The 20,633-nt window shown below is 45.2% G+C and overlaps 1 protein-coding gene across 1 annotated transcript in view; it reads right to left on the minus strand.

Moving 5' to 3' along the window:
• Positions 1-5,611, minus strand: part of LOC144770799 (aldehyde dehydrogenase family 3 member B1-like) — a 223,638-nt gene extending 218,027 nt beyond the window's left edge. The window contains exon 1 of the mRNA XM_078655597.1: positions 5,435-5,611. The gene's annotated coding sequence lies outside the window, so the exon portion shown is untranslated. The remainder of the gene's footprint in view (positions 1-5,434) is intronic.
• Positions 5,612-20,633: the final 15,022 nt, after the last annotated feature.

Here is a 20,633-nt window from a genome sequence, read left to right on the forward strand (position 1 = left end):
TGGAACTTTGCCTTTCCTCCCAGCTCCCAGAGAAAAGAAGGATCTTCTGCAGCATGGAGCGCTTTATTTTACTTTAGTGCCCTGGGAGCATTTTCCTGGTTAGTCCAGCGTAGGGATTCCCCCCCTGGATGATAATGGCCACTATTTTTATATTTTAAATAGCAGGAGCCCACCCTGCTTTATAGCCAAATTTGGAGAGAGCCTACCCCTTATGGCGCTTTTTAAATATGCCCGCATTTATATTTCCAACTCGAGGTTCCCCTCGTTTCTGCCGCCAATTCGCCGCTGCCCGAGTGCATGAGAAAAGACCTCCGGGCCGCTGCCAGACACGACCCGGAAGTCAGGCAGCATGGCGCCTGATGGCGGGCGGGACTTCCGGGTTACTGGAGGAAGCCCCGAGCCCGCCCGCGCTGCCGGAAAGAGAAGCTGTGCCGCTGGGGAATCTCCCAGGTAGGGAGAAAATGAGTATGGCGGCACTGCAGGGCTCCCATGAGCGGAGGGAGCCCTGCAACATCGAGGAGTTGTCCTCAGAAGGAGCGCGGTGTAGCGGGACACGACGAGGCTCCCAGAGCGAGAGAGCCCCGCCTGCTCCTGCCGCGCCAAGAGAAGCCCAGCCGCCGGTCCAGGGAGTGAGGAGAGGAGAGACCGCCGCCTTCAGTCAAGCCCGACCCGGTGAGTGTCCTGGGGGCTCCGGGCATGTGTTGGTGCCTGTGTAAGGCACAGCATCAGGGGTGCATTTAGGGCGGCCCTGGAGGACAGTGGGCCGCCGCACCGTTTTTACCGAGCCCAGACGGGGCTACAGATGGCCCATATTTGTTTAAAAGTCCATGTGAGGGGCTTGGGGGCATGTAACGCTTTAAGGAGTCCGTGGGCTCCTGGGGGCAAGTTTCCCCTACAGAGCACCGTGGGTCCGAGGCCCCAGTAGTTTTGAGAGCCAGATGGCTCACGGGGGCACAGGTTTATTGACTAGAGCCTGAGGGCTCCAACGAAGCCCCCCCCATTATTTTCAGAGCCATATGGGTCCCACGCTTTGCGCCATATGTATTTTCAGAGCCCCGGGTGGCTCCAACGTTGGTGCAACTTATGCTAGAGGGCCAGTTAGGGCCCATGTCGCAGTTTGCTTCCCAGCTACCCAGCAAGTAGTGGGCAGCTGCACCGTTTAGGTATTTCCTTTCTAGGGACATGTCTTTGGACTCAGGAGTGAGTCGCACTCCTTTGCCCCTACTTTGGCCTTCCCCAGCTGCGCAGCACTTAGTGCCAGCTGCAGCGTTTAGGCCATGTTCTTGTCCTCAGCTGCCCAGCAAGTAGTGGACAGCTGCTACGTTTAGGTTTTGGCGCAGTGGCGCAACCTGGACCCTAATGTGATTTATGTGCTATGGTGATTCATGTGCTAATGCTTTGGGTGTTAGGAAATGTACTGTGTGTAGTGTGTTTTGCGCACTCTGTGTTCTGAACTAGACATATGTTTATGCTTAGGAGGTTGGTTTATCTAGTATAGGTTATACTAGTGAGTTCATGGTTCCCTGCGTGATATATGCCTAAGGTGGTTAGGATTGCGTAGGAGGTACTTACCTTTTACCATTAGTTACTTGTTGTGTGCTACATTTGCTATTTGGTGCTACAATTGTTCTACGTGCTAGTTCTACCAAGTGCTTATTCCTGACAGTAGTCCATGTGGCCCTGTCCTATGTATATAATCCCCTGTAAATTTCGCCCGTGCCAGTGGCACAGTATAAATTGTGTGATTATTATCTAATGTGTTTGGTATAATACAAAGGCTATTTTTATATATAACCTTGTGTGGAGTTCCTTTTGTGGGGGGCATGGGATGTTGTTTTTGGTGGGTGCGTGCCAAATACTTAACTTACATTGCCTCCGGGATCAGCCTTGCTGCTCGTGTCACGTTGCTAAGGGGATGAGCAGGCGTTATCTTACGAGTGTAACTTCCTTGCCCTAACTAGAGGGGTGGTTTCTGCCTGACTTTGGCGCAAGCCTCAGCCAACCAGAAATCCCATTTCTAACAGTTTATAGAATGGATCTTGGAAAGTGACCAATCTCATTATGACTGCTATATTGAGGGTGGAGACCAAGTGGGCAATCTATAGGTACAACAGCCTGTTACAGTGTGTGTGTGTGTGTGTGCGTGCATGCTTGTGCGTGTGTTTGTAAGCTTCTTACCCTATTTGTCATTGGCTTGTGTCATTGTCCTTTGTAAATGCTGGCTTCTGATTCGTTATTAGGCTTCTTAGTCCCTCCTTAGTACCACCTTGACATATAATTCCAGTATGCAAATCCACTCCACACAATTCTACCACACACCATTTCACAACTTTAACAATTCTGAGGCACATAAATCCACTCCACATACATCCTCTCCAATCCAAAAGACATGAGCAAAAGATATTCTCATTTACAACCACAATACCTTTATCTCTCAGAAATGCGAGACCATTTCGCATTGCAAATGATTGTTTTTTACTGCCTTCCCTGCTGTTCCGGTGCCCAGGTTCAGCACCTCTTCTTCCACCCCCCCTTCTTGCTCCTCGGGTTTCCCTGTCTCTTCTCCCTCATGTGGTACTTGTTTCCAAGAGGGAGGCTGAACAGGTCCCACCTCAGTAAAGGTAGGAGAGGAGAGTGTGGAGTTTTTAAGACTGCATTAGGATTTAAGAGTGCACGTATTTCAGACGGTCTTCCCTCCTTCAAAGCACCCCTTCCGCGCCATCCCTTGCACCCAAGCACTTCTTCACCAACCCTGTTCTTCCCACCCCCTCCTGCTTCATTGCTGTCTCTCCCGCTCCACCCCTGTTGTCTCGCTCTCTCCATCTCTGGATACCTGTCTTTCACTGTCATCTCTATCTTTGCTTCTCTCCAGTGGCAAAGCAAAGGTGCCATACGTCATGAAATAGTTTGAAACCAAAAAGGCAAAACTATCCATACAGTTCTATACCCCGCAATTCAACTCCACACATTTCCAATCTACACCACATATTTCGACACCAAACAACATAATTCAACTCAACAACACAATTACATAATACACCACATACATCCCATCTGCACCACAGAATTCCACATCATGCCACAAAATTAAACTCCACTACTTTCCACTCCATGACACAAGATCCCATTTCACATAATTACACTCCATTACAAACAATCACTCTCCACATAATTCCAGTACACTCAATACCACATAATTACTAGTCACATATTTTACTGCATACCATGCCACATAATTTCAATACACAAATCCACCCCACACCACACAATTTCACACTTAACAATTTCAATCCAACCCACATAATTCCACTACACACCACAGACATACACTCCATGACACATGGGTAAAAGACATTGTCATTTTCAATACCAATAACTCTAAATCAAGTAAATGCGAGACCTATTGCATTTCCAATGTTTGTTTAAGAGCAGGCAGTGGTCCATGGGACCACTGCCTGCTCTTAAAAAATGTTGGCGCCCACATTCAGAAAGGGTCCCTTGGGACCCCTTCCCATTTGCGAATGGGTTAACCTCAACTTGAGTCAGTGGTAACTGCTAATGTTTTGCAAAACATCCCTGCATACCAGAGCAACGCGCTATTAGGAGGAGATGCCCTTAACATGCCCTTCCAAATATCGACTCGCAAACCCTATTTTTATAGGTTACAGCCTCTCAAAAAAGGGTTGGTACATGGCAAAAAGCATGTTATCGGTTGAAAACAACCTGATGGGCCATCTGTGACCGGTAAAATGCTTTGTACATCTGGCCCCTTGTTTGTATTCTATATACTTTTTGACTTTGACTGGGAAAAATGTTTTAAAACTGTATTTAATAATTGTGAGCACACTTGCATTTCAGCAACTGTACTTATTTTTGCAATAGCAGTCACAGATGACTTGTATTTGACTTTTGACGGCCTTCATATATTTGCATGAAAAACAATTGTTTTTAACTTGAATAGTGAATCAATGTGAGCTTAACAATGTTTTACGTTTGTATAGTGTCAAGACCCAGGGCACTAACCTGGTGCTTCTCCTAATGGAGGGACACATATCCTCAGCTAGGGCTTATCCCCAAATCCCCCCTCAGACAGACTCACACTGGGGCCGATTCACAGAACTAACTTAAGACAAAATCCTAAATTTACTACTTTTGGTATTCACAGAAGTTAGGATTTTGTCTTAAGACAAACTTAAGACAAACTTAAGACAAAATCCTAACTTAAGTCTTTCTTAAGTCTGTTTTAAGTTTGTCTTAAGACAAACTTAAGACAAAATCCTAACTTCTGTGAATACCAAAAGTAGTACGTTTAGGATTTTGGCTTAAGTTAGTTCTGTGAATTGGGCCCCTGGTAAATTGTTACTCCTGGGTGCAGACCAGTCGGGTAGGGCAGAGGGGTTGTGAGATGAGGAATTCTGAGATGTAGAGTGGGTTCGTCACAGGCTGTCAGTCCCCCCCTCAAGCTCCTCGGCCTCTCTCTTCTTCTCGCCTGCCTCGTCGCCAGGATGTATGGATGAGTGGGGAATAAATACGACTAGAGCGCCCCCTCGTGAGCCCATCACTTCCCAGTAAACTCACTCCTTTCTGCTGGTTCTGCTGGATTTTTTCTCCGTACCTGACACTGGGCCCGATTCACAGAATGAACTTAAGACTCAATCCTAAATTTACTACTATTTTGGTATTCACAGAATGCACTTACTACTTTTGGCATTCACAGAATCAACTTACTACTTTTGGTATTCACAGAAGTTAGGATGTTGTCTTAAGTCTGTCTTAAGTCTGTCTTAAGTCTGTCTTAAGGTTGTCTTAAAACAGACTTAAGACAAATCCTAACTTCTGTGAATACCAAAAGTAGTAAGTGCATTCTGTGAATACCAAAATAGTAGTAAGTTTAGGATTGAGTCTTAAGTTCATTCTGTGAATCGGGTCCATTGTCTGTTCCCTGCTTTATTGATGGCTCTTGAAATTCTCTATTAATCTTTCACTAGCACATTCATTAATGCCTTATTGTTCAAACACTATGTGATTCCCCTTGTATGTCCACAATTACTTGCTAATCCACTGTTGTCGTTTACCAAATGAAATACCTGTGCTTTAAAACATAACTGCTGCTTTAACTGGTCGAGCCAGGATTTGTGACACCGCGCTGCAGTTTACTTGTTTATTGTCCTTTTCTGCATATCCCTTCTGCATCTTCACTTCACTTCACTTCACCATAAATGTATTGCACTCTGATAAGTTAACAATAGCATAAAATTACACTGTAGCAAGTCCTTTTGTTCTGCAGAAATTCCTCTCATTAAAATGCAGTCATAACTTGTTTTCTGCAATGTGCTGCAACCGTTTCCTGACTTTTTGTTTTTACGGTCACAGCTCGACAGGATCGGAGAATAAAGTCTACCCGTATTTTATTTACTCTGCATCCACATCTTACCTTCAGGCTTGAGTTTGCTCTTAAGTCTTGTTTGCTTTTAATATTCTGCTTTTGCAGGTCAGTGGGGTCGGCTGTTCAATGCTGGAGTCTGCAGGGCGCTGCACACAGAGAGACAGCTGCTTCAGGGCGCTGCACACACGGAGACAGGGGCTTCAGGGCGCTGCACACAGGGATACAGGTGCTTCCTGCCTCCTCCACAAACTCCACAAGGGGCTTAAATACCTTAAATACCTTAGCCATGCCCAGGATGGGAGTGAGTTTGGGTGTGGCTTGAATACCATAGCCATGCCCAAGTTGGATGCCAAGCCCTTTAATATCTACCTCTAGTGAGATTTACCTCTTACTATTCTGACAATGCAATAAACAGCAGCACTCCCCCGACTAAAGAAGTTGTCTCACAACTTAAGTCTTGTAGGTGCAAAATGTCATGTAAAGGCAGCACAGTCCATGCGCTTAAACACTTTATCATCATCAAAAGGTGCTCTATTCGGCCATAAAAAAACTTAGAAGTGCACATAAATGCAACAAGTAAAACAAGCATTTGCGATGCAATAGGTCTCGCATTTGCGAGAGTTTAACCTATTGGCATTATAAATGATAATGCCTTTTTTTCTGTTTTAAAAACCAACACGTAAATAAAATGCATTGCCATTTACAATGCCAATAGCTCAAACTCTCAGAACTGCGAGACCTATTGCATTGCAAATGCTTGTTTTACTTTGTGCTCAGTCTCGTGGGCAGCCAGCCCCTTGGCGGCCTGCAGGCTTGTCAATGAGCTCTGCTCTTCATCGTGTATGTCGCTGCTGCCTGCCCGCGAGGTTACTGCCAACAGCTACAAGCAGGTGGGTGCGCAAACACAAGGTAACGTGCACGCAAACACACACCAGAACCTCAAACATATGCAGAAAACGCACACACAGGAGAGAAGCCAGTGAAAAAACAACAAAGCTTTGTTTCAACAGAATGGTCTTTTAACGACCTGTGAAGTATTCGGCTGGCAGCTTAAAAACTGTCTGTGTGTGCGCCCGGGAAGCTGTCTCAGCTGACACACACGACAGGGGGGGGGGGGGGAGGGGGGAGAGCGCTGAAGCCCGTTGAGCCCTGAGGGGTGGGATTACCTGGAAAGGGGGTGATTTAAGAACAGAGGTTGAAAGAAGTCAAGAGTGATGAATAGAACAAGCGCAGGGAAGGGGGGTTGTCAAGACACCCCAAGGTTAGCATTGTGAGCAAAGTAAACACACACTCGGCCACTCACGAAGGAAACAAATGTTACCTTTATTGCTGAGGCAGGAGCCACACCAGAGGCACCAGCAGTACAAACTGCAACAAGCTGGGCACACAGCCTCTCGTAGGGCCCGATTCACAGAATTAACTTAAAACTCAATCCTAAATTTACTACTATTTTGGTATTCACAGAATGCACTTACTACTTTTGGCATTCACAGAATGAATTTACTACTTTTGGTATTCACAGAAGTTAGGATTTTGTCTTAAGCCTGTCTTAAGTCTGTCTTAAGTCTACCTTAAGTCTGTTTTAAGACAAACTTAAGGTAAAATCCTAACTTCTATGAATACCAAAAGTAGTAAGTTCATTCTGTGAATGCCAAAAGTAGTAAGTGCATTCTGTGAATACCAAAATAATAGTAAGATTAGGATTGAGTCTTAAATTCATTCTGTAAATCGGGCCCATAGTGTGGCTCCGCCTCCAAGAGGTTGTAGGCAAACACCACCTGTAAGAAAGACAGGGTAGGATTGTATACAGATCTCATTGATACACTATTGCTCAAACATAATATTAATTGAATAAAATACCTAACATAGGCCAATACGATAATAGCAGTAACTAAATCCTAAAGTTCACAATATCCAACTATTTCAATATCGGAAAGAATTTCAATCTACGTTAAAAAATGTGAGCATATTTAACATCTGTTTGTTGGAGTCATTGCATCGGCACCACTTTAAATAATTATGCAATTAGAATAAATATTACGTTCACGCCCTAATATGCCAGGCAAAAACAATTAAAAATAAGCAAACATCAGCTTTTGAAATATAGAGTGGTCGACTCTGCCTTTCATCCTTCCGAGGTCGGTGAGATGAGCCATGGTCAGACGGTGGGCATACACAACGAATATGGTGTTGGCACCAACAAACTATTTACTTTTTGGTATGTGTGTTTATACGTAGACACAAAGTTAATTAGGGTTTGAAATAGCACAGACAACGCCAGAACACAAGAAGTTAGGATTTTGCCTTAAGTCTGTCTTAAGTCTGTCTTAAGTTTGTCTTAAGACAATCTTAAGACAAAATCCTAACTTCTATGAATACCAAAAGTAGTAAATTCATTCTGTGAATGCCAAAAGTAGTAAGTGCATTCTGTGAATACCAAAATAGTAGTAAGTTTAGGATTGAGTCTTCAGTTCATTCTGTGAATCGGGCCCAAAGTGTTTGCTTTCAAACGGACACGTTTGGAGTAATTGATGTTGCTTAATGCGAACAAAACTACGAATAATAAATATATCTTGGAGTAAAATTATGTACTGGGTTACAATTAACACCCAAAAAATGTAAGTTGATTACAAGAATTATCGGGCTCAGGAAGCGTGTGTGGGGAGGGGGTAGGTGGGATGAGTGACACCTCACAATCCGATTTGGCAACGCTGAAGTACAAACACTACTTCTGAACATTTTAGGAACGGATCGACTCTAAACACAGGTTGCCCGCCCTTTCCTCTCAGATGTGCGATGAGTGAATGCATTAGAGCAGAGAGGCCCGTCAAGTGTCTGAGAGCTCTTAGGAGCGCGGCTCGGGAGTGGCGTGGACCCCACACTGACGGGGAGGGGGTAGACGGGCCATGGCTCTCCCTGCAGCAAATTTGCTACTGATTGGGAACATCAGAGGAAGAGAATTGTAAGGGTCAGGGATGTGTTACAGGTTTTAATGATGATAGGGCCGACTCAGCATGACATCCTTTTGAGAACAATAAAGTATCGATGAGTTGCGTGCGAACATTAAAAGGTAAAAATGTGGCAGCAAGTGCTATATCAAACAAGCTGGTAACAAAAACAGAAAGGGAAAGACGCGAAAAGCTAAGAAAGTTTTGCAAGAGGTCTGCTGCAACAATAAAGGCGCTTCACCAAGGTCTGAAAGCGCCGCTGATATGAAATAAAGTCGCTTCGGCATGCTGTGTGGAGGAGGCGGGAGGGGTCGGCATACTGTGTGGAGGAGGCGGGAGGGGGCTGAAAGCACAGCTGCTATGAAATAAATAAAGGTGCTTCGGCATGCTGCGTGGAGGAGGCGGGAGGGTCTGTAAGCACTGCTGCTATGAAATAAAAACTAGACGTCTGTGGCATTGAGATAGGAACAAGGATGTGCTGGAACCATGAAAGCGGTCAGCAGTTGCCTGCCCGGACACACTACAAAGCAGGGATGCCCGAGTCTCAGCCCTCAGTGCATTACAGCAGAAGAAAAGAACTGTGCATGCAAGCTCAAACGCGGCAAGCCACCAAAGTAAAAAAAATAAAAAAAATAACATTAGGGGAATGCAAACAGCCTGTTTTAAATATAGTGAATGTTCACACTTTGGTTTTCTTTGTCTTCGAGTAATCTTTAGGGCGGCCTGCGCTGATAAGCCTCTTCCTTGCCCGCTCCGCCGAAGCCCAAGGGACTCGATGCAAGGCGGGGTCCGGAAACAGGCATCTAAAAGGCATCCAAATTCCAGACGTGATCGGAATGCGGGACGTGGCACTACATCAAAACAAGTAGAGGCCAGGGAGCCACTCTTCCTCAGCTAAAGGGCATGGCTACTAATTAAAACAAGTGCAAGCGGAGGAAAACAGTAGTTAGGCTCTACTGCTTCATCACTTCAAGGAAATGACTATGGGATCAACAGCCAACAGAAAGCAAGATAAGAAAAGCAGTGCCACAGTTAAACGAATCACAAGCTGTATAACAAATGACACAGAGTTTCACCCAACATATAGATTATTATAGGTCTCGCTGAGACAGCGCATGCAGCGCATGCAGGGCATGCGTTGCGAAACACGAGACCTAAAAAAGCCACCCTAGATAAAATATTATCACTGGGGGCCTGATTCACAGAACTAACTTAAGAAAAAATCCTAAACTTACTACCATTTTGGCACTTACTTATTTTGGTATTCTCAGAAGGCACTTACTCATTTTGGTATTCACAGAAGGCACTTACTCATTGATGAGTAAGTGCCCACGTCACTCGACAACATAACCTCAACATCATCTCCTACGCCGACGACACCCAGCTGATCATATTCCTCACCGAAGACCCCCACACCGCCAAAGCCAACCTCCACAGAGGAATGAAGGCCGTAGCCGACTGGATGAAGGACAGCAGACTGAAGCTGAACTCAGACAAGACGGAGGTCCTCATTCTCGGACCCACCCCATCAGCCTGGGACAACCCCTGGTGGCCCACATCGCTAGGCACAGCCCCGGAACCCACAGACCACGCACGCAACCTGGGGGTCATCCTTGACTCCACCCTCTCCATGACCAGGCAAGTCAACGCCGTCTCCGCATCCTGCTTCAACACCCTCCTCATGCTCCGTAGGATCTTCAAATGGATCCCTCCCGACACGAGAAAAACCGTCACCCAGGCCCTCATCACCAGCAGACTCGACTACCGGAACGCCCTCTACTCAGGAACAACAACCAAGCTCCTGAGACGACTTCAACGAATCCAGAACGCCTCGGCACGACTGATCTTTGACGTCCCCCGATGCAGCCACATCACACCCCACCTGAGAGGCCTGCACTGGCTCCCCATCAACAAGAGGATCACCTTCAAACTCCTCATCCGCGCACACAAAGCCCTGCACAACACCGGACCCACATACCTCAACAACCGTCTCAGCTTCCACACCCCCACCCGAAACCTCCGCTCAGCCAACCTCGCCCTCGCCACAGTTCCTCGTATCCGGAAAACCACAGCCGGCGGCAGATCCTTCTCCTACCTCGCCGCCAAGACCTGGAACTCTCTCCCCACCAGCCTACGACAGACTCAGGACCTACTCGCCTTCAGGAGACTCCTCAAGACCTGGCTCTTTGACCATTAGCGGCACCCCCTCCCCCCCAGCGCCTTGAGACCCTCACGGGTATGTAGCGCGCTTTATAAATGTAGTGATTGATTGATTGATTGATTGCCTTCTGTGAATACCAGAATGAGTATGTCCATTTACTCATTTTGGTATTCACAGAAGGCACTTATTCATTGATGAGTAAGTGCCTTCTGTGAATACCAAAATGAGTAAATAATAGTAAGTTTAGGATTTTGTCTTAAGTTAGTTCTGTGAATCTGGGCCAATATACATATAAAATCACGGATGTATGACGTTACAACGCATACTTTTACAACGCCTACCTTTACAATGCATTTTTTACACCGCAACATCCATTACAACGCACACCATTACAACGCATACCATTACAACGAATACTTTAAAAATACCTTTACAACGCATTCCACTACAACGCATAGTACTTTTACAACGCATACCATTACAACGCATTACACTACATTGCATATAAGGTAAGTGTTGGATAGTGTAGGGGTTAAAATTACTATTCTAACTCCAGGGGGTGCAACAGTAGGGTAAGTGTTGGATAGTGTAGGGGTTAAAATTACTATTCTAACTCCAGGGGGTGCAACAGTAGGGTAAGTGTTGGATAGTGTAGGGGTTAAAATTACTATTCTAACTCCAGGGGGTGCAACAGTAGGGTAAGTGTTGGATGGTAAGTTATGCGTTGTAATGGTATGCGTTGTAATGACTGCGTTGTAATGGTATGCGTTGTAGTGGTGTGCGTTGTAGTGTCATACGTTGTAATGACTGCGCTGTAAATGCATGCGTTGTAATGGATTTTGCGTTGTAAAAGTTTCGTTGTAATGGTAGTGCGTTGTAAAAATTGCGTTGTAAACGTTGTATACCTAAAATCACATTTCAAACATCAATTAGTCCCCTGTTGAGTTTATACATCTCACTGCAACTGCTAAAAAGCTGGCAACATGGAATAAAATATCGTCAGATAACATTTGTAAAAACTTGCTTGCTTAAACTCACTTGCTTTAAGAAGGGGGAGCAAATAAGTCTTCCTAGGGGTTTCATAAAACTTGCAGAACAAGATATGCTTCAAAGTGTACTGCTGAGACACCTGGTCGCAACTGCAGGTTGCCAAGGTTGAAAACTCATGCCAACCCAGAGGGAAGGGAAGTAGTTGCGGCAACATGTTGAACCCAAATCTAGTAAGTAGCAGAGGGGCTGAGGTGATGATGGTATAGTAGGGTTTTATAACGGGGTGAGTTTTCAGTAACAAATACCTCCTTCCAGATACCTTGTGAAGAGCCACAGATTCTCTCTCTAATTGTTGGCATTTTAAGAAGTTATCTTTGACCCAATCTCAGTCTGCCTTCATGATTTTAATGGGGCAAGTAAGTAGGTATACCCTTCTTAGGGCTGTGTCCTCATGTAATGTAACTGGTGCTATGTAAAGCGCTCTGCTACCCGATTCGGGTCAAGTTTGCGCTATATAAAACTCTGCAAAAAAGAAAAAAAGAAGTTAAAGAAGTCTTAGCATACTTAAGTAGTAAACTGTGCCTGGAGTGGTAAAAGGCTTTTGTCATTTTACAGCCCGATTTGGATAGCACTGTGCTAATAATATGCTTAAAGACTGCTGTAAAAATGGTAAAAGACTTTGGCCCAGATGTACAAAATAGCATGTTTGTGATTTCCTAATAGCGATTTTAGTGATTCGCTATTAGGAAATCGCAAACTGTGATGTACAACAGTGTGTTTGCACTGTTAACAATTCTCAGTGGCTCACAAATGGACCTGCCTCATCAATATTCATGAGACAGGTACTTTTTGCGAACCATTATGAATGGCAGCAATCACAGGGATGGTGGCCTGCTGGGGTCAGCAGACCACCATGTCTGTGATTGCTTTTTAAAAGAAGCAATATTTGTTCGCAATGCAGCCCATTTTCTTTAAAGGATGCCTTTCAAAATAAAAATGAAAAGCTATCTTTACATTTTTTAAGAGTAGGCAGATATCCGTGGGACCACTGCCTGTCCTTAAAAAATGTTGGCGCCCACATTCACAGAGGTGAAGATTTCCTTTGTGGACCCCTTCCCGTTTGGAAATGGGTTACCACCAACTTAAGGTTGGTGATAATTGCGAATGTTTTGCGACCGCATTCCTGGTCTCAAAACAATCATACATATCAGTTCTATTCGGTATTAGTAAGAGACGCCCTGAACACGCCTCTTCCTAATACCAAATGGCAAAAGCTAAATGTGTGATTTGGTAACAAGTTAAAGATTCGCATTTTGCCTTTGACACATGGCAAAATGCATTTTACCGGTCACAAATGCCCTGATGGGCCATTTGCAATAGTAAAATACTTCGTACATCTGACCCTTTGTCCCTTTCTATCTCAGCGTGGATGGTCTGTGCTAACGCTATGCTTAAAAACATTGAAAGAAAAGCAGATATTTGAGGTGAGCAAATTCAGAGTGTCGCTGGTGTTGGAGGGAGCTCTATACAGGAGATGCTCTGCACCTAAACTACCCAGAGTACTCTGCTCCTGTTTTTCATAATTTATGCGTCACTCTATGCCTGAAAGGGTATTGTGTTGACTTATACTGGATGCTCCCTTGTGTCTGGACAAAGCTAAACCTCTCTGAAGAGCTGCAATGATAGCAAAACACATGTCAGGGGTTGATTTTATTCCTTTCAGGTTGGCTTGGATGGTATTTTACCAATCCAAAGCTGTAATACTGTGCCTGGAGTGGTACAAGGCTTTTGTCATTTTACAGGTCAGCGTGGGTAGAACTGTGCTAATCCTATGCTTGAAGATTAAGCTGTAGAAAAGGCAAAATACATTGCTCCTTTTTATCTCGGCGTGAAAGGCACTGTGCTATTCCTATGCTTGAAACCTTTGATAGAAAAGCAGACATTTGAGGAGAGCAATTTCAGTGTTGCTTATGTTGTAGGGTGCTCTTTATAGGAGCTGCCTTCCACCTACCCCTGGAAACTACAGAGTTCTCTTCCCCTTTTTTGCACAATTTATGTGGCACTCTATGCCTGAAAGGATATTTTTGGGTTTAATATGTATGAATATATATATGTGTGTATGTGTGTGTGTGTGTGTGTGTGCGTTTTCTTAACCATATATATGTATATATATATATATATACTAGCAGCCCGTCCCGACGTTGTCCGGGTATGAAATAGAATATGTGTAATGTGTGTATTTGGCAAGGGCAATTTATTTTAAAATCTCGCGGTAGACAACATTTTTTGTTTCATTAGAATAGGGACGGAGAAGGCCCAGCTGCAGCCCTGGTTGATGTTAGCAGGCGCGTGTAATTGGTGTAGTGATCCGCCGCCTGAGCCCGGCTACAGCCCTGGTTGATGTTAGCAGCCGTGTGTAATGTCGTTGAATGAGAGAGTTATCAGCCGCGGGTAAATCCGTTTAATGGGAGAGTTGAGTGACAGCGAGTAGGAGAGGCTGCAGTAATTGTCCCCGCCGATACGCTCATTTGCGTGTTCCCCCGCTTGAGGTCCAGATGTAGGCCTGTTTGATGTTAGCAGGCGTGTGTTCTCCCGCTTGAGGACCAGCTGCAGCCCTGGTTGATGTTATCAGGCGCGTGTAATTAGTGTACTTATCCGCCGCCTGAGCCCGGCTAGAGCCCTGGTTGATGGTAGCAGGCGCGTGTAATTTCGTTGAATGAGAGAGTTCAGTAACAGCGCGCAGGAGAGGCTGCAGTAACGTTACTTACCAGGCCTCCAGGTGAACGTGTTTGTCACGCCCCCAGCACACGGCCACAGCAGACGATCTTCTGATTAATGTACGACCCACATGGCATGAAGGGTGGAATGTAGCACACGCCCCCAGCGTTTCTCACGTCCCCAGCGTGCCCCTTGATGCGGCGCAATTGCGTTCACATGGCATGAAGGTCGGACACACGCCCCCAGCATTTTTCACACCCCCAGCGTGCCCCTTGATGCTGCGCAGCAACGTAATTGGCACTTGTATGTACGACTCACATGGCATGAAGGGCGGACACACGCCCCCAGCGTTTGTCATGCCCCCAGAGTTTGTCACGCCCCCAGCACACGCCCACAGCCGACGATGTGATGGCCGTACCACACGCCCCCAGCATTAGTCACGCCCTCAGCCCACGCCCACAGCACAACGCATACACGCCCACAAGGGACTACTTTGCTGACACGGTTCTTTTACCTTTTAACTGTATAGAGGAGTTGGCCTAACGGCTAAGGCGCTCGACCTCGGACCTGGGGATCTGGGTTCGAGTCTTGGTAACGACGCCAAACAGCCTGTGATTCTGGGCAAATCAATCACTTAATCTCCCCGAACCTAACAAAAATGAATGTGTGTCCTCATGTAACATAACTGGTGCTATGTAAAGCGCTATGATACCTGATTCAGTTCGGGTCAAGTTCGCGCTATATAAAACTCTGCAAAAAAAATAAATATATGGTGGCCGACTGCATAGCCTATGTCCTTCTGTTGCAACTGCCCTTTCCAACGCTGTATTGGGTGTTGTGATTGGTGCTGTGTTTACTGAGATTACCCACCTCAAAGGTTTGTGCTCTCTTTTATAATATTAGTATGGATATATATATATATATTCACTGAAAAAAACATAGGTTATAGACCATATATAGTTAGGAATTAGCATTTAAAAAACCTTATTTTACTCACACAAAACCATTGAAATTCCATATATAGTTAGTTGCACTAACTATATATCGCGCACCCGCAATCCACTGCTGATCATGTCACATATTACATCATTCATGACATGGTCAGTGACATCACTGATGACATCACTGATGACATCTCAAATGACATCACTGATGACATCACTGATGACAACATCCAGTGACTGTATGTTTCTGTAAAGTTAAAATATGTCTTACATATTGAAGAATGAGTGGATGTATAAGTGTCTGGATGAAGGATTTAGTAGGTGCGTGACTGACTGTATGAGTGAGTGATTAAATGTGTCTCACTGAATGCATGGGTTAGTGACTAAACTGTCTTAATTTGTGCATCATTATGTCTGTTGTGATGTAAACTGCTGCATGTGTTGATCATTAGCTATACGAGAGGCTATATGTGTTATTAATTGGTTGCCCAAGTATTTCTATGGGAGATTGAGTTTGTGTGGGGGTGGCTGGAAGGTGTGTGACTCTATGCATAGATGTGTGAGCAGTTTATTCACTAGGTGTATGAGTTCAAGACTGCATGTGGAAACAGCTACATGGGCAGTTGACTGTGTGCATGAGTGTATTGATGAGTGAATGGATATCTCAATGCTACATGTCATAGTAAGTACATATGTTAAACACAGTACATGTGAGAGTTGGCATATATAAATAACTGTGCATGAGAGCCACTGAATGAGTGAGTGGTTGTATCGATCATTGTGAACTTGTATCAGGGATTGTATAAGAGAGTAAATATGTGTTAGTATATGTTTCAATAAGTAAGGTGTGTTTAACTGTATAGTTGAAGAAATGGAGGTGAGATTGTTTCTTTGCATGACTGACTGGGTGTGTGAGTAACTCCATGGATGAGTGGCAGTGTGTGAGTGTCTGTATACACTGAGTGTATCTAAGGTTATATTAGAGTCTGAAGAGGTTTATCGTATTAGCACAAGAATGATGTCAAATGAGATGTCATCAGTGATGTCATCAGTGATGTCATTTGAGATGTCATCAGTGATGTCATCAGTGATGTCACTGACCATGTCATGAATGATGTAATATGTGACATGATCAGCAGTGGATTGCGGGTGCGCGATATATAGTTAGTGCAACTAACTATATATGGAATTTCAATGGTTTTGTGTGAGTAAAATAATGTTTTTTAAATGCTAATTCCTAACTATATATGGTCTATAACCTATGGTTTTTTCAGTGAATTTCAATGGTTTTTTAATAGCAAATATCATAAGCTGTCGAATGTCAAGTACGTGGTAAGTAAAAACATTTTCGTGTTTATGCACACTGATCTGCTTTGAATGCTGCCCCCCACCCCTCATTTCTATTAGGAGTACTCTCTCTTTGCAGATAGTGAAGGGTAGTTAACGCAGGCCTTTGCCCCCGTTGCCCCCGTTGTAATCCGTCGTGCCTGCTTCTCTCTCCATTTGATTGATTGTTCTCTTTGGTTCATTCTCTATTTACAAACAAGCACAGAGTCGCAATACTCTGTTTAGTCTTTGCAGATAGCGAAAAATCGTGTAAAAAAACAAAAGGAATCGAGCAAAATCAGTAGGCCACTAATCGGATCTCTTTTTGACCTCCCTAAAATAGAAACATTAGGAACAACCTGTTGATAATACCAATGTGTATGTACATAAGCGGCGTTCATTTGTGTTCACAGTACCCCTTGTTGATTGTTTGAATCGAGCATTGAATTGTTCGAAGTTGATTCTCTTAAGAATCTTCTCTGCCTGCAAACGAGGAAGAATAGGAATATTCTCTCTCCCTTTGCAGATAGTGAAGGGTAGGTAACGCAAACCTTTAACACGTCGTGCCTATTTCGTTCCTCATTGATTGATTGTTTCCCCAAACATTGACTGTTTGGGAATTGGTTCTTTTTGGAGGTATTCCCTGTTTGCAAATATACGTAGGAAAATCTTTGCAAATAGTGAAAGGGTACGTAATGCGGACCTTTCTCCCCCGTTGTAATCTGTCATGCCTATCTACTCCCCACTGATTGATGCACCTGTTTCACCCGGACCATTTACTAGAGATACGTCATCTGGCCCGACCAGAGAGCACCCCTAGTGAAAAGGACATATGCAATAATAACGAAGTGATCACTGTATCCTGTTAACAGAAACTTTAGCATGAAACAACCTGGAAAGAAAAGAATAGGAAAACGAAAATCAGTAGGCCACTGATGAACATGAACTTTTATTAAACAACGAACAAAGAAACGATAACATAACGTAATGATAAAACCTATTAATGTCCTAGAAACAAGAAAACGTTAAAATATGCCAGTGGTGAGAGACCAGAAAAACAGTAAGAGAAACCAAATCACCCCTCGCTGTCCCACCGCCTGCCACGCCAAAAAAATCGATAGACTAGGGAAAATGCAAGTCAGTAGAACATCCGCCCCCACTCTGGAAACTTCCAAGGTGGGGCAGGGTTGCGGCTACGCCCAGCCGGGAGCAGCCCATATAAGGCGGGTCCTGCTGCCACGCCTCGGCCAGGAGATCCTAACGTAGGGTGTAGCCGGAGGAGAGGCCGAGGCCAGCGGGACCCGGCCAGGGGATTGCCTTTACAACGCTGAACAGTTGCAGGGGGGGGGGAATGTCTCCTCGACCCTCCCCTCTCTCTCCCAGTCCGGCCGCGGTGGCCCTTGACAGTTTCAGGTAGTCCCGCCACATGCTCTTCCGGTCCGGCCACCAACGGTCGGGGGGCCGAGGCCGACGGGATCCGGCTGCAGCCGATAAACCAAGGAACCCGTTCATGGGGCCAGAGCCAGGGGCGTCCGGCCGACATCCACCGGAAGCCCGGCCCGAAGACGGACGGGACACTTCTTCTTTCTTGAATAATGGCTGCGACAACACTGGGGGGGGATGTCTTGCACATGCCTCCGACCCCCCCCCCTCGACCTCATCGCCTGGTCCGGCCATAACAAATCTCAAGCGAGACGCCGTGGGGTGCACTGGGAGGGAGAGACGGTGCGAACAGGCCTCTCCCGCCTCCCCAGGTGGAGGCTTCCCAGCTGCACCCTCAGCGCTCCAGGCACCCGGAAAAGGGTTCTTCCACTGTGGCCATGCTGCAACGTCTCGCCCGGCAGGGTGGAGCCCGTCCGCTCATTTGACCCCGCGATCGCCAGTAGCTACCGAACTCTCAAAATGGCGGTCGACCTGGCAAGAGCGGCCCCAGCATAAAGAAATGGCCCGGTCACTGGTTGACTCCACCACCGTAGTCCTCCACGACCTTGAAGATTCTAGAGGAGCCGCGGGAGTCTCCGACCCCCGATGGGGAATGACTGCCATGATCGCCCGTGGAGTGACGAAACTGTATCCGCGGGACGTCGGCGCTCCCATGCTGGCGCCAGCCTCACTTTGAATTACTAGAATCCTGCAGACCTCAGTTCCGGTGAAAGCACAGTGTGACCCGGTAGGAAAAATTGTTGCACCCCCTCCCCTTTTTGACTGATAGTTCAAACCACCGATCCTTTCCTTTGCCCTTTTAACGGAACTTTGGACTGCCTCCCCCTCTTTTACATTTTCTAGAGAAAACAAAACATTAACCACTACATTAGCATAGCAGTTGACACCAGAACTGTTTTCAAATTGAAAACCAACAACATCTTCAACAGAATCCTTTTTGTTTCTGCTGTGACCCTGCTACAGCACAGGCATTGTCCCCAGCAGTAATTCTGCAATGCCGGTAAGAATAGCTGTGGTGCCTACTGGACTCACTCACCCCCGCTGCGCCCCACGCCGTTATTTGCTGGGCGGCAACTTACTAGACATCACTTTCGTGCCATCTAGATTTCAGCGCGTTCTGCTGCCTTGGAACTATTCGCACAACAGACTGGTACTGACGACCCACCCCCAGGCAACATCTTCTGAATTTTCATAATTTGAAAGAACTAGTAACATGTCCTCATCAGGAATTCAAAAGAAATTGCCACGGTCTCTTCGTTGTTTAAATGTTTTTACTGTTTTTGTTTTGTTGTATATATTTATATGTTATTAAAGTTTTATATTCCTACTACTTTGTTGGAGTGCTATATATTTTCAATGTGACACATAATTGTAAAAACTTTGATGTACAAAGAGTCATTCCTGGAATCTTCCGCTTCAGGCTCGGTCCCCTCCCCAATCACAATACAGGATGGTTTTCAGATAGTAGGAACACGTGTGGTGTGACGGATCTCATCGGGTGTGGGCCTTGATCTATTATAACTTCTTTACAGCTGGGGCCATAAACTACATCTGCAGGGCTAGGTGATAGCCTGGACAATCGGACACAGAGGAAGAGGAGTGTCAGAGGGTGCGGTAGTGAATAGGGCGAAAGGGAGGTGTCGGGCGGGCACAGAGTGTGATTTTCAGGGAAGAGCAGCGCAGATGGGGGGAGGTTTATTGCCGATGCATAAGACAGAGAGCGGGGGTGACCAGTGCCTGGGGAAGATGCTTGCGAGGGTGGGGAGCCATGCTACGAATCGACAGCGTGCAGAGAGTGGGTCTGGTCAAGGCATCTAAAATGGCTGCCGTGCACGACAAAAGTGTGGCATTTCAAAAAAGGCAAGATGGCGCAGACAATGTTTTTCAACACTTCCTCATTTCCTTCGAATCGAACGTTAACAGACGTTGGTGCATATTACCAAAGTTAAGCGATATTTATCGCTAACAATGCTTACCAACGAATTTTTTACCGCTAAGCATCGTCAGAAATTATCGAAGATAAACCTTGCTATTATCAAGGTTTATCGCAAATGCGATAATAAACGGCCGCAATGCATGAATATCGCTAAAAAGTCAGCGATATTCATGCATTACCGAGCTAATGCTCAAAGCCATGTTATCCACCTCCCATTGGATAACATGGTTAAGAACTGCTCAGAGCAGGTGTTACTTTTTGGAGATATTCGCGCTTAGCGCGAATATCTCCAAAAGTTGGTAATAGGAGATAGATATCTTGCATGTTGTAATGCAAATTATTGTGGTATATGGAACTCATACCATAATCTCTCAGGAAAGCAGAAACTGATCCTTTTGGGACCGCCTAAAAAGGCCTAGGGGGTGAGGGGTACTCTACTTTGCCCCCTTTTCACGTTCCAAACTATTTTATTTTACTCTCTTCTGTAATTACACAAAATAGCAGCGATAAGATGCATCGGAGACACACAGTGAGAGAAAGGAGGCCGGAGATGAAGAAGAGATGTCAAATACACATTGGAGATAATATAGTGGCAGAAGGGAAGTAAATATGAGTAAACTTACCATGTAACATAAAAATGTTGCACTCTATACTATAAGTCTCATTTTATACTACAATCACTTCGCTACAACCTCATAAATTAAAAATAAAAATGAATAATGTCTCAAACAATTTTTGATTTCTAAATATACATTTATTCTTCAGAATTTTCTAAATTTGA

This window comes from Lissotriton helveticus, chromosome 1_1 (genome assembly GCF_964261635.1).
Source record: "Lissotriton helveticus chromosome 1_1, aLisHel1.1, whole genome shotgun sequence".
NCBI classification, from domain to species: Eukaryota; Metazoa; Chordata; class Amphibia; order Caudata; family Salamandridae; genus Lissotriton; species Lissotriton helveticus.